Source organism: Raphanus sativus, chromosome 2 (assembly GCF_000801105.2).
Source record: "Raphanus sativus cultivar WK10039 chromosome 2, ASM80110v3, whole genome shotgun sequence".
Lineage (NCBI taxonomy): Eukaryota > Viridiplantae > Streptophyta > Magnoliopsida > Brassicales > Brassicaceae > Raphanus > Raphanus sativus.
In genome coordinates, this window is record NC_079512.1 from 4,344,466 (window position 1) to 4,356,921 (window position 12,456).

General features: G+C 41.4%; 1 pseudogene; it reads right to left on the reverse strand.

The window, feature by feature from the left end:
- Positions 1-9,520: 9,520 nt before the first annotated feature.
- On the reverse strand, positions 9,521-12,128 carry LOC130500939 (receptor-like protein 11; annotated as a pseudogene).
- Positions 12,129-12,456: the final 328 nt, after the last annotated feature.

The window sequence follows — 12,456 nt, forward strand, 5'->3', positions numbered from 1 at the left end:
TCGAGAAGCTGCTTATGCACACGAAAGACTCAAATGTTAATGTAAGATAAGCAAGCTATGCTATGTAGAACACACAGTAGTACAGGGTTATTCAAATCCAAGAAATACGACTATATTTATTCTTTTAAAAGCTCTTACAACTTCTTATTAAAAGCAATAATTCAAACAAGCTCAAGACAAACCTCGACTTGTTTGCTAGTCAACTCGTTCAGAGATCTAAGACAGACTCTGAACCACCTAAGCTCTTAACCCCTAGATGCTTTGCTTCTCCTTCTTAGGACGTACAAAACTCTCTATTGCTAAAAGCTCTCCCTGTGTGTAAACCCTTAACACAGTGCCACGGCTTCCTTATATATCTTTGAGGAAGCCCTAGATCTAATCTACTACCCAATGGAAACTTTCCATTTCTTTTACTTCAGCGAATAAGCCAATCTTTCTTTTTCTCTTTAGATCGATTGCTTCTTCTTCAAGTCTTCCTTTAATGTCCCTCTTCATTAAATCTTCTTTTAATGCATCGGTCTTGATACGTGCTTCTCACGAACCGCCTCTCTGATGTAGTAGTTCATGTCACACTTCATGAACTACTTCAGCTCTGCTACAGCATCGTCTTCCCATACACCTTCAATCTCCCCCTTTTTAATTCGTCGTCTCACAAGTACCTGAGATAGAAGACAAGAACAAACCACACACACAACACAAGTATATATGTCTAAATGTTAATTCAACCAACTCAAGACAATTAAGAACATACTTATATTATCCTAAAAACGGGTTCAAGCAAATTAATACATAATATCAAAAGATAGCATATGCAAATGCTCCCCCATAATCTTAGCCAGTCTGAAAACATGGATAACAAGGAATTGCAACAAGTGGTGCAATTGAAATAACATATAGACATAAAAACAAATAACACAGCTCCCCCACAATCTTGGTCTTCTTAGTCTTCTTCTTCTCCCCCTGCTTGTGAGCACACGGATTAAAAACACCAAGAAAATAAATCACATATTCATAGAGAGAATACTAACCTGCTACAGCGCTCTGAAGATCCTGAACTATCTCAGCTAGCGCCTGAAGAGCTCGTGTTGTGTCCTGTAAGGCCACTTGCAAATCAACACGGTTAAGTGGTCCTTGAGGAATGGCAACTGATCCAAGCTCATAGACAGATACGCGTCGTGGTGCAGTCCTGGAGCTTGGTGTAGCAGTTCGTGGAGCAGGGCTCGGAGCAGGAGATGACTGACGTGTTGTCCTGGTAGAGCTTCTCTTTGGTTCACTTCTAGATGGTGCCTTTCCTTTAGCTAGTCTCTGCTCATAGATCTCACCCACGCGTTTATCCTTCTTGTAAGGAACCGGACGTTGAAGCTTGTCACTGGATAAGATGGAACTGCATGCTGGCTTTGGAGAAGTGCCATGATCAAGCGAGGGAAGATCAACCAACGTGCATCATTGACCTGAGTCACTCCAAGATTGAGAATCTGTCTGAACATCATCTTACCCAAATCAGCACGGACTCCATGAGCCATCTTGTAGATCAGCCTTGCCCTCTCAAGTGAGACATACGTCTTGTGAGTAGAGGGAATCCAGTTGTAGGCAGCTATGATCATCAAAGCACCGTAGCATGAAGTAAGATCCGCTGTAGTGAGACCTTCCCATTCTGTCCTCGTATCTCCAGTGATGAATGAAGCCAACTCGGTTACTGAGATTTCATCCAAAGTTGCATCTTCCTCCACTTCATCCTCAGAAAGTGGTTCCCAATCTATGGTATTGTTGATGAGCGCAGGTGAGAACTTGTACGTTTTGTCCCTCACAGAGACAATTACTTCATCAACATCTGCTTCAGCTTTGGTACTCGGCAGACCTGCATAGAACTCAGCTACAACTTGCTCAACATACACAGCAAGATTCGAGACAGTTGATTCCATAGACCCCTTTTTTAATAACCGCCAAGTACCCCCACTGATCAGCTCCTTCAAATCTACCGAACGCTCAGCAAGTACCTTACGCTTAAGGAACTGATCATACCTTTTCTTGATGAGAGGAGGCATTGGTTCAGCACTTTTGTCACCAGACCTTCTCGATCTCAACCGAGGTGAGGCTTCTGCTTCCTTAGCCAAATATGGAGACTTGGCTGCATCTCCTGGTGTGAGAAATGAGATTGAGATTTGGTGTACTAGACTCCCCTGTCTTCCTCTGTTTTGCGGAACGCAACCCTAATCGCTGCAGCACTCGTTTCTTTCTCACTTCCTTCTGTGAAGCTTCATCATCTTTGGGTTCGTCATCACCCGCCTTGCCGGATTCAACATCAGCTCCACTCTGTTCCTTCTCATCTTCAACGACCACCATCTGTAAAGCAGACTCATCCTTCTCTTCCGACGATTTATCAGTGACCGGAACATCTTGAATGTCAGCATTAGAGGATCCGATTAGCGGTTGCAGATCTGCTTCAGGCACTTTCGCAGATGGCTCTTCCCCAAGACCCGGAGTTCTTTCATCGCTATCTTCTGAAGCAGCTTTCTCATTCGCGGTGTTGAACGAGTCAAGCTCCTCAGTCACCTCAGGAAGTACATCAGAAACAGGCATATCGTTTCTCGGTGGAGGCGATTCAGGTTCGCCATCAGAAAGTGACCTCCGACTTCCTTCAGCCTCTGCATGCTTCTCTTCCCTGGATGATTCGGCTTGTTGAGCTGATTTCTTTGCTTTCACCATGATAGATGTCAGTTTCTGTGTGAAAATTGTGTGAGAGATGAAGAGAGGCTGCGAGATTGAGCTTCTTAAGCACGATGGAGATTTTCTAGGGCTTGTTCCCCACTACTTCCCTTAACGGAATAAAACTGAATCAACTTTTCTGATATTGCAGATCTGGTCCCTGACTTTTTATCCTCTCCTTTGTATTCCTACAACATTTAATTTCTCTCATCCAAACACATAGACATTAGGCACATTCGTGAATTATTAATGTATCATCAGACTTTCAAGATAGTAATAAAACACGAGTCACAACTCACAATTGGCTGAATCAAAGTTAATATAAAGCATTAGATTAGTTCAGTTCAGTTACCATTCATGTGAAGTGCTTCATGAGTTGCCTCAGTGCTTGATTCAAGCTGCACATATAACTCTTCCTAGATCTTATATTCTGGTGCAGCCGATTGTCTTTTTATGGCTAGCTTTCACATTGATATGCCTTTATCAATGCTGCCGGTTTTCATTCTTTATTCTCGCGCTGTGAAACCCCTGTTGTTTCCCATCATGAATCTATCAATCAAACTTTTTTTATTTTCTGAGCATCTTTCTGTAACATTTCTGGCTCTTTTTATTGAGAGGGGGGGGCCACAGATTGACGTGAAACCTGTACCATTACAACACTGACGGCATATCAAGCAGCTCTTTTCCACAGCGTTTTCGGTTCCAAAACCAATCTGAATTATATGTACATCCCGAACCAGCACCTGCACTACTCTCTGCACAACTTGACTCAACAATCAAGGTTACACACACCAATTGCATTTCTTAGTGTGATAAATCGATTAAATTCAAGAGATTTAGTGAATATATCAGCCAACTGCAAATCAGTAACTACATGTTCGATTACTACCTGATTGTCTTCAACTAATTCTCTGATGAAGTGGTGCCTTATGTCAATGTGCTTCGTCCTTGAATGTTGGACCGGATTCCTCGAGATATCAATTGCACTTTTGTTGTCACAATACACAAGAAAGGGACCCGATTGCATTCCATAATCAGCTGACATCTGCTTCATCCAGATAAGTTGTGAGCAACAGCTACCCATGGCAATATATTCTGCTTCCGCCGTAGAAAGTGATACAGAGTTCTGCTTCTTGCTCAGCCACGAGATAATATTGTTTCCAAGAAAGAAACATCCTCCACTGGTACTTTTTCTATCATCAGCACATCCTGCCCAATCAGCATCACAGTATCCCACCAAGTTGTTGTTGGAATTCTTTGAGTAATACACGCCCAAGCTCTCTGTTCCTTTGACGTACTTGATAATCCTCTTTACTGCATTCAGGTGTGACACCTTAGGCTTGGCTTGATACCGTGCACACACACCAACACTGAATGACAGATCTGGTCGACTCGCTGTCAAGTACAACAGACTACCAATCATCCCTCGATAGAGCTTGACATCCACATCTTCTCCTGCTTCATCTCGTGAAAGCTTCAGTGATGTACTCATGGGTGTTCTAAAAACTTTGGAGTTCTCCATACCAAATCGCTTTACCAAACTGTTAGCGTATGCACTCTGAGAGATGAAGACACCTTTCTCTGACTGGAACACTTGAAGTCCAAGAAAGTACTTCAGTTCGCCACACATGCTCATCTCAAACTCTTGAGTCATATTCTGAACAAACTCATCAACCAGCTTCTGTGACGTGCCTCCAAAAATAATATCATCCACATAGATTTGAACGATGATTATATCTTTTTCAACCTCCTTGAAGAATAGTGTCTTGTCTATGCTCCCTCTAATGTACTCCGCTTCTAGCAGAAACCTTGTGAGTCGTTCATACCAGGCACGCGGTGCTTGCTTCAAACCATATAGTGCCTTCTTCAGTCGGTACACGTAGTCATGATGCATTGGGTCCTCAAATCCCTTTGGCTGCTCAACATAAACTTCCTCCTGAAGTACTCCATTGAGGAAAGCACTTTTCACATCCATTTGATGCACTTTGAAGTTCAGAATGCACGCCATTCCCAGAAACAGTCGAATAGATTCCAATCTTGCAACTGGAGCAAAGGTTTCTTCAAAGTCTACTCCTTCAATCTGTGAGTATCCTTGAGCTACAAGCCTTGCCTTGTTACGAACTACTTCTCCATGCTCATCAGTCTTGTTCTTGAAGATCCATTTAGTGCCAACTACATTTACTCCTTCAGGTCTAGCAACAAGTTCCCACACATCGTTCCTGGTGAACTGCTCAAGTTCTTCCTCCATTGCGACAATCCAATATTCATCACGTAGTGCTTCAGTGTGTGTCTTAGGTTCTATTGATGAGACGAAACATGCGAACTGCACCATTTCTTTAAAATTGATCACCTTTCCACGCGTTTTTCGTCCTTCTTCAATCCCTCCAATCACATCAGACTTCGAATGATTGCGATGAACTTGCTGAATCACTGGTTGAGGTATTGTATCTGTGGTAGGACCTTCCTCAATGACTTCAGTAGCAGCTACAGATGTTCCACCTTCTTCCTCTTCATCTGATCCCAAGTCATCACCTACAACCACAGACAAATCATCAAATACAACATTCACTGATTCTTTAATTGATTCTGTTCGCTTGTTGTAGACTCGGTATGCTGAGCTAGACTGTGCATAACCCAGAAGAATCCTTCATCACTTCTTGAGTCAAACTTCCCAAGGTAGTCCTTGTCATTCAGTATGTAGCACCTGCATCCAAAAACATGAAAGTAACTAAGATTAGGAGTTTTGCCTGTCCACATCTCATATGGTGTCTTTGTTGTCCCTTTTCTGACATACACACGGTTGATTGTGTAACACGCTGTGCTGAGTGCTTCAGCCCAGAACCTCTTGGCTATCTTGTTACCATGAAGCATTGCTCTTCCCATTTCCTGTAGAGTTCTATTCTTTCGTTCAACTACTCCATTCTGCTGAGGTGTCCATGGTGCTGCAAACTGATGAGCTATTCCTCTTGATTCAAGAAAGGTAGTCATGGCTTCATTCTCGAATTCTCCTCCATGATCACTGCGTATCTTCTTGATTCCTCCCTTTTCATTTATGAGTTGAAGTGCCCAGATTTTGAAACTTTCAGACACTTCTGACTTTTCCCTGAGAAAACGAACCCAGGTGAATCTGGTGTAGTCATCCACTAATACAAACACATACTTCTTTCCTCCAATACTCTCGGTTTGCATAGGACCCATGAGATCCATGTGAACTAGATCCAATGGTGCCTTTGCCTGAACATCCGGTACCTTCTTGTGTTGTATCTTGACTTGCTTTCCCTCATTGCATGCACCACACACAATCTTGTCATCAATCTTGAGTTTGGGTACTCCTCGAACCAAGTCGTTGCATACAAGATTCGTTAGATTCCTGAAGTTCATATGTCCCAAACGTCTATGCCATAGGTCAATATTCCCTTGAGCTGACAAGCACTTAACCTTCTTTTCCCACATGTAACAATTATTGCCAGATCTCACACCTTGTAGCACTGTTACACCATGTTGATTTATTGCACGGCAATCAATTGCTGAGAAGCACACCGTGAGTCCGTCATCACACAGTTGACTCACGCTGATCAAGTTAGCCTTCAATCCTTTGACAAAGTAGACATTCACCAATTTAGGTACTTCTGAGTTACACGTTGTACCTTTGCCTTGAATGACACCACAACCTCCATCTCCAAAGGTTACCTTTCCTCCTTTTACTTTTGACACTTTGTCTAGATACTCAATGTTTCCCGTCATGTGTCTCGAACACCCACTGTCGAAGTACCATGGTTCCTCGGATTCGGAATCACTCGCCACTCGTGCCATGTTACATCGAACGGTACTTCTTGGTTCAGTCACTATCTTAGGGTACAAGTCATTTTTCTTCATCCAGCCTCGAGAAGTCTTGCCTATTCTCCAAAACTTGTGTTGTCTCCATACTTGTTTGACCCGTTCCAGATACTTGTAGCAATACCTCTTGTAATGACCAAACTTTCCACAGAAGAAACATCCACTCATCTGAGCTGGAGTAGTTTGTGTCTTGGTTTCTTCAGCATGCGCAAAACCTCCAGATACAAAGCGCGTTGTACCTGTTGAACTACTCTGTCTTCCAGTGTAACCAAGTCCCATCGATGAGCTTTCAGTTCTTCCACTGCTCAGAATCTTGTCAAGTTGCTTGGTTCCCGTGAGCATCTTAATCTTCCGATATTGCTGATCCAATTCAGCTTGAAGATCTGCTGCTTTCTTTCTTTCAGTAAGTAACTCTTCTCTGAGCTCGTCCGCTTGCTTAGACAAGACCAATTTTTCTTTGATCAGATTCACACTTTCCTTGGCCAACTCAGCTTCCCTGTCGAGGTCATCTTTCAACACTTGTACTTCAACTTCCAGTCTTGCCTTCTCTTTAGCCAATGCCAAATTCTCCGTTCCCAGCTTCACTAGCGTCTCTCGAACTTCCTTGTAGCTTTCATCTAAGTCATTTTCTTGCTCAACATCACTCTCAGATCCTGACTCACATTCCACGATTCCTAGAAATGCCACAAAGTTGTTCACTTCCTCTTCACTCTCGCTGTCGGACTCGCTGTCATTGATTCCTATCATGGACTTTTCCGGCTTTCTCCTACCATCCGACTCACATTCAGCTTGAGTGTGTCCATATCCCTTGCAGTTATGGCACTGAATCTCTCTTCTTTTCATTGTGGGACACTCAGTTCGAAAGTGACCATACCCCTTGCATTCATAGCACTTAGCATCATTCTTCCTGTAGTTCTTCTCTGGCTCGGACGTCTTCCTACCTTGGCCAAACTTCTTCTGCCCATTCTCCACTTTTCGTAGAGCTCTATCAAACCTTCTGACCAGAAGACTCACAGGATCATTATCATCCATATGCTCCTTTTCAACTGATGCAAGAGCAATTCCTTTTTCCTTCATCCCACCAGACACACCAGCCACTTCCATCTCATGAGCTTGTAACATTCCAACCACTTCATCAAATGTCATCTCGTCAGTGTTACAGGAGACGGTCATAGCTGCTTTGTATGCCATGAACTTAGACGGCAAGCACCTCAGGAACTTCTTCACAAGTTTCTTCTCTTTGTATTTCTTCCCAAGTGTAAGTGCTTCTTGTGCCAGTGAGCTAATCTTTGAACTGAAATCTCCAACAGATTCATTCTCTTCCATCTTTAGCTCTTCAAATCTTGTTGCAAGCATATCCTTTCTAGAACTCTGAACCTTTGAGGTTCCTTCAAAATGCTTCTGCAGAATATCCCATGCATCCTTTGCTGCCTCGCATCCTTGAATTAGTTCAAACTGCTTCCTTGCTACACTGCAATGTATGACAGTTAGTGCACGAGCATTGAACTTAGCCATCTTGTTCTCATCATCAGTCCAGAGCTCCTCCAGTTTTGGAACATCTGTCCCATCCTCGGCTCTTGCAACAGGTGATTTCCAACCAGATTCCACAGCCTTCCATGCCAATGGGTCAATGCCCTTGATTGTAGCCTTCATGCGCGCCTTCCAGAATCCATAGTTTCCTACTTCAAGGATCACCTTGGAACTTATCACCAATTCGCGATAGCTATCCATCTTACTCCGCAGGATCTACCTGTTTAAATAAACAAAGTACAGATACCTGCTCTGATACCAATTGTTAATGTAAGATAATCAAGCTATGCTATGTAGAACACACAGTAGTACAGGGTTATTCAAATCCAAGAAATACGACTATATTTATTCTTTTAAAAGCTCTTACAACTTCTTATTAAAAGCAATAATTCAAACAAGCTCAAGACAAACCTCGACTTGTTTGCTAGTCAACTCGTTCAGAGATCTAAGACAGACTCTGAACCACCTAAGCTCTTAACCCCTAGATGCTTTGCTTCTCCTTCTTAGGACGTACAAAAACTCTCTATTGCTAAAAGCTCTCCCTGTGTGTTAAACCTTAACACAGTGCCACGGCTTCCTTATATATCTTTGAGGAAGCCCTAGATCTAATCTAACTACCCAATGGAAACTTTCCATTTCTTTTACTTCAGCGAATAAGCCAATCTTTCTTTTTCTCTTTAGATCGATTGCTTCTTCTTCAAGTCTTCCTTTAATGTCCCTCTTCATTAAATCTTCTTTTAATGCATCGGTCTTGATACGTGCTTCTCACGAACCGCCTCTCTGATGTAGTAGTTCATGTCACACTTCATGAACTACTTCAGCTCTGCTACAGCATCGTCTTCCCATACACCTTCATCAAATAAACTGATACTCAGGGCATGTTTGTTCTTGCTTTACGTTCCTTTAATTGGCAAAGGCGGATGGGATAAAATATTGCTTCACGATCCTTTAAGTTTATTATCGTTTTATTACAAAGATCCATCTGCAAAAATAAAAACGGTTTGACAAATCAAAAGATCTAAAATTCAGCTCGAACGGCAAAATGACAAGCCCAGCACCGCACGGCCGAACTATTCTACATCGTGTTGGACTGTTGGGGATGATTGACGTGTGGGAGAAGCAATGGTGTTGGACTGTTGGGGATGTGAAACAAAGGCGAGAAAGCAGGTTGTAATACAAGTGAAGCACGAGTGAAAAGTAAAGTTATGTATATAAGAGAAGGAACACTTTTCATTAGGCCACCGCAAATTTAAGACTTGAGTAGAAGGAAGTTCCCATATTATATTTTCAAGCCAAGATACCACCAAATACTTCTATAACAAAAACATTAAACAGAAATTACAAACAAACACAAACTTCTTTTTAGAAAACACACCAAATGCTTTTATTACAAAAACATAAAATGGAAATTACAAACAACCAAACACAAATGTCTTTTTAGGAAAATTCAGTTGAAATACAAACAATACGTTGCAAAAGATATGCTTTAGAAATGCTTATTAGAAAGACTGCAAGAGATGGGCTTAGCGGGCAGTTGTGGTCACTCTGAGTTTTCTTCGACCAAACTTTTATGTAAACCATTCTTGTTTGTATGAAGTGAATATATATCCGATCACCATTCCGCAGAATACACCTGGTACATAGGCAATTGCAGCTGCAATCCAGTTGAATATTTTTTCGTCTTCCTCAGGCAATTCCTCGTGATGCTGTGATGGAGGCTCCGGAACATGTAATTCTCCACAGATTTCTTGAAGGTTGTAGAGTCCAGGATTGTCCGTGAATGAAGAACAATTCTGTCGTTTAAACTGTGTGCCTCCGGGCACTGGACCTTGGAGACGGTTATGGGAGAAGTTCATGTATGATATAAAAGAGAGATTACCAAGATCTTGAGGGATTTCACCTGACAGATTATTACTCGAGAGATCCAACGTCTCGAGGTTTGTCAATTTTGCCAAGCTTAGAGGGATATCGTCTGTGAATGCGTTGTGTGACATGTTGAGGAGACGCAGTTCCTTCAAGAAGCCAATAGATATAGGGATTTTGCCACAAAATCTGTTCCCAGACAAATCGATGGCTCTAAAATCTTCTCGGATTCGCTCAAACCTCATATCTACCCCTTTAAGCACCATTTCAATAGAGCGATAGAGTGTATATTGACCATCTTCATAGTATCCGTCCATGTAGTTGTTTCCTTGGGTTAATGTGTTCATTTCACGCCAGCTGAAAAAATATCGAGGTGAGAGAGTTCCAGTGAAATCATTTTGTGAAACATCCATTACTTTTAAACTCTGAAACCCAATGGACTTGTGACGATGATACAACCGCCCATAGAACTTGTTTGATCTGAGGCTGAGAACACGTAATGATGGTAGAGATCCCAACCATGATGGAAACTCGTCCTTGATGCTGTTGCTCTCTACATTCAAAAGTTGAAGATCTTTGCAGTTGATCAAAGAGTTTGGAAAATTTCCATCCAGCTGGTTACGGCTAACATCAAACGATAGTAAACCTGTAGCATTGCCAAATATATCCGGAAGAACTCCACTGAAACTATTATTTCTCAGACTTAGTTCTTTAAGATAAACCATGTTGTTCCCTAAACATGAAGGAATTAAGCCAGTGAAGAAATTGTTAGACAAATCTAGCAATTCTAACTCTTCAATCTTGCAGACCCAATGAGGAAATGGTCCTCGAAATGAATTCGAACTCAGATCCAAAATGTTGTTCCATATTTCTTGTGTGGTGTTTTCCAAACTGCTGAAAAGATTGTGAGAGATAGTACTCGACATATTTTCCAATACGAAACTTGGTATTTCACCTGTCAACTTATTGTCGGAAAGATGTAAATCCCGGAGAAAGACTAACTTTGATAGGGATCTAGGAATTGACCCAGTGAAATCGTTGTGGTCAAGGTATAGGCGGTAGATGTTGATAAATTCAGATATGTATTCCGGGATTGGACCACCAAAGCTGTTACAAGAAAGGTCTAGAAGGAAAATCTCAAATGATGACAACGATGTATTCCCAAGCTGCATAGGTCCCGAAAATTTGTTTTTTCCCAAATCTATATATTGTAATGAAGGAATTGAGAACAATGATTTAGGAAAAGGCCCTATAAATGAGTTTTCAGAAACATCGAAAAATTTCAAGTTGTGAAATCCACTCATGTCTGATGGAAGCGTGGATGTGAATTTATTAGACTCGACGTTAAAATCGGTAAGCTTAGTTAAGTTGGCGAATGAAATAGGAAAAATGCCACTTAAACTGTTGTGGCCAAGATCAATGACTCTTAGACCATTTAGGTTCCACATGGAAACCGGAACTTCGCCTACTAAATTATTGTATAAAAGACTAAGCACTCTCAGCTTGTTTAGATAGCCTATTGAAGCCGGAATCTCACCTATCAACTTATTTTGAGAAAGGTCAATAAGTGTAAGACGAGAAAGGTTTCCTAGAGAAGAAGGAATCTCCCCATGGAGAAAGCATTGTCTAAGGTTTAGGTGACGAAGATATTGGAGTCTAAAAAGGCTACTATTAGTTTTCAAAGAACCGTTGAGAAACGTCCAAGAAAGGTCCAGTGATATCACCTGGCCATATTTATCATCGCATGTAATACCCTTCCAATGACAACAATTACTGCTCCTGTTCCACAGACTTGAATTGAACTCATTAGTTGGAAACTCGTCTATGAATTCCAAAAGAGCCTTCCTCTGGTCGGGGCGGCAAAAGTGGAGCGTAGGAGAAGCAAGAGCGTGGATTAGGAGCCAGCAATAGATAGTAATAACAACAATACCAGAAAGGCAATAACAACGACTTTGAATCATCTTTTTCTTTGTTTTGAGTATATGTTGTAAGTAATGGATGGTTATGTTGTATGCTTCACTCGCTTCCTTTAAGAAGAAGAAGAAAAAGTAGAAACCCCTTAGTTGGGCTGTGACTTAGCAAGTCTTTTGCATCAACGCGGTTGTTTTTCTCTAAAGTTACCACTCGGCCAATGAATTGGACAAATCATCTTAACTTTTTTTCATAAATCACGGACTCAATTCAATCCTCAAAAACACTCTCAACGTTTTATTTAAGTTTTTTTTTAATTCTATATTATCGTTGGCTACTTGGCTATATATATTGATAACTCATCCCAAAGCCAAATACATAAATACTCCTACAATTGACTTTGTTAGAACACCTCCCTACCGTATTTATGCACAAACCTATATGACATTAAAAACGTTTACCAAAATGATCAATTTCAGTTTCCTTTCAGACATTTCAATAAGCAGTTTGTATTCATGCTTACAACTATTTGTATACCATGGTTGTGAAACTCCTCAAGGAGTAAGAGGATCTGTATTTTATAGCACACACTCTTGTGAGGATTGCAAA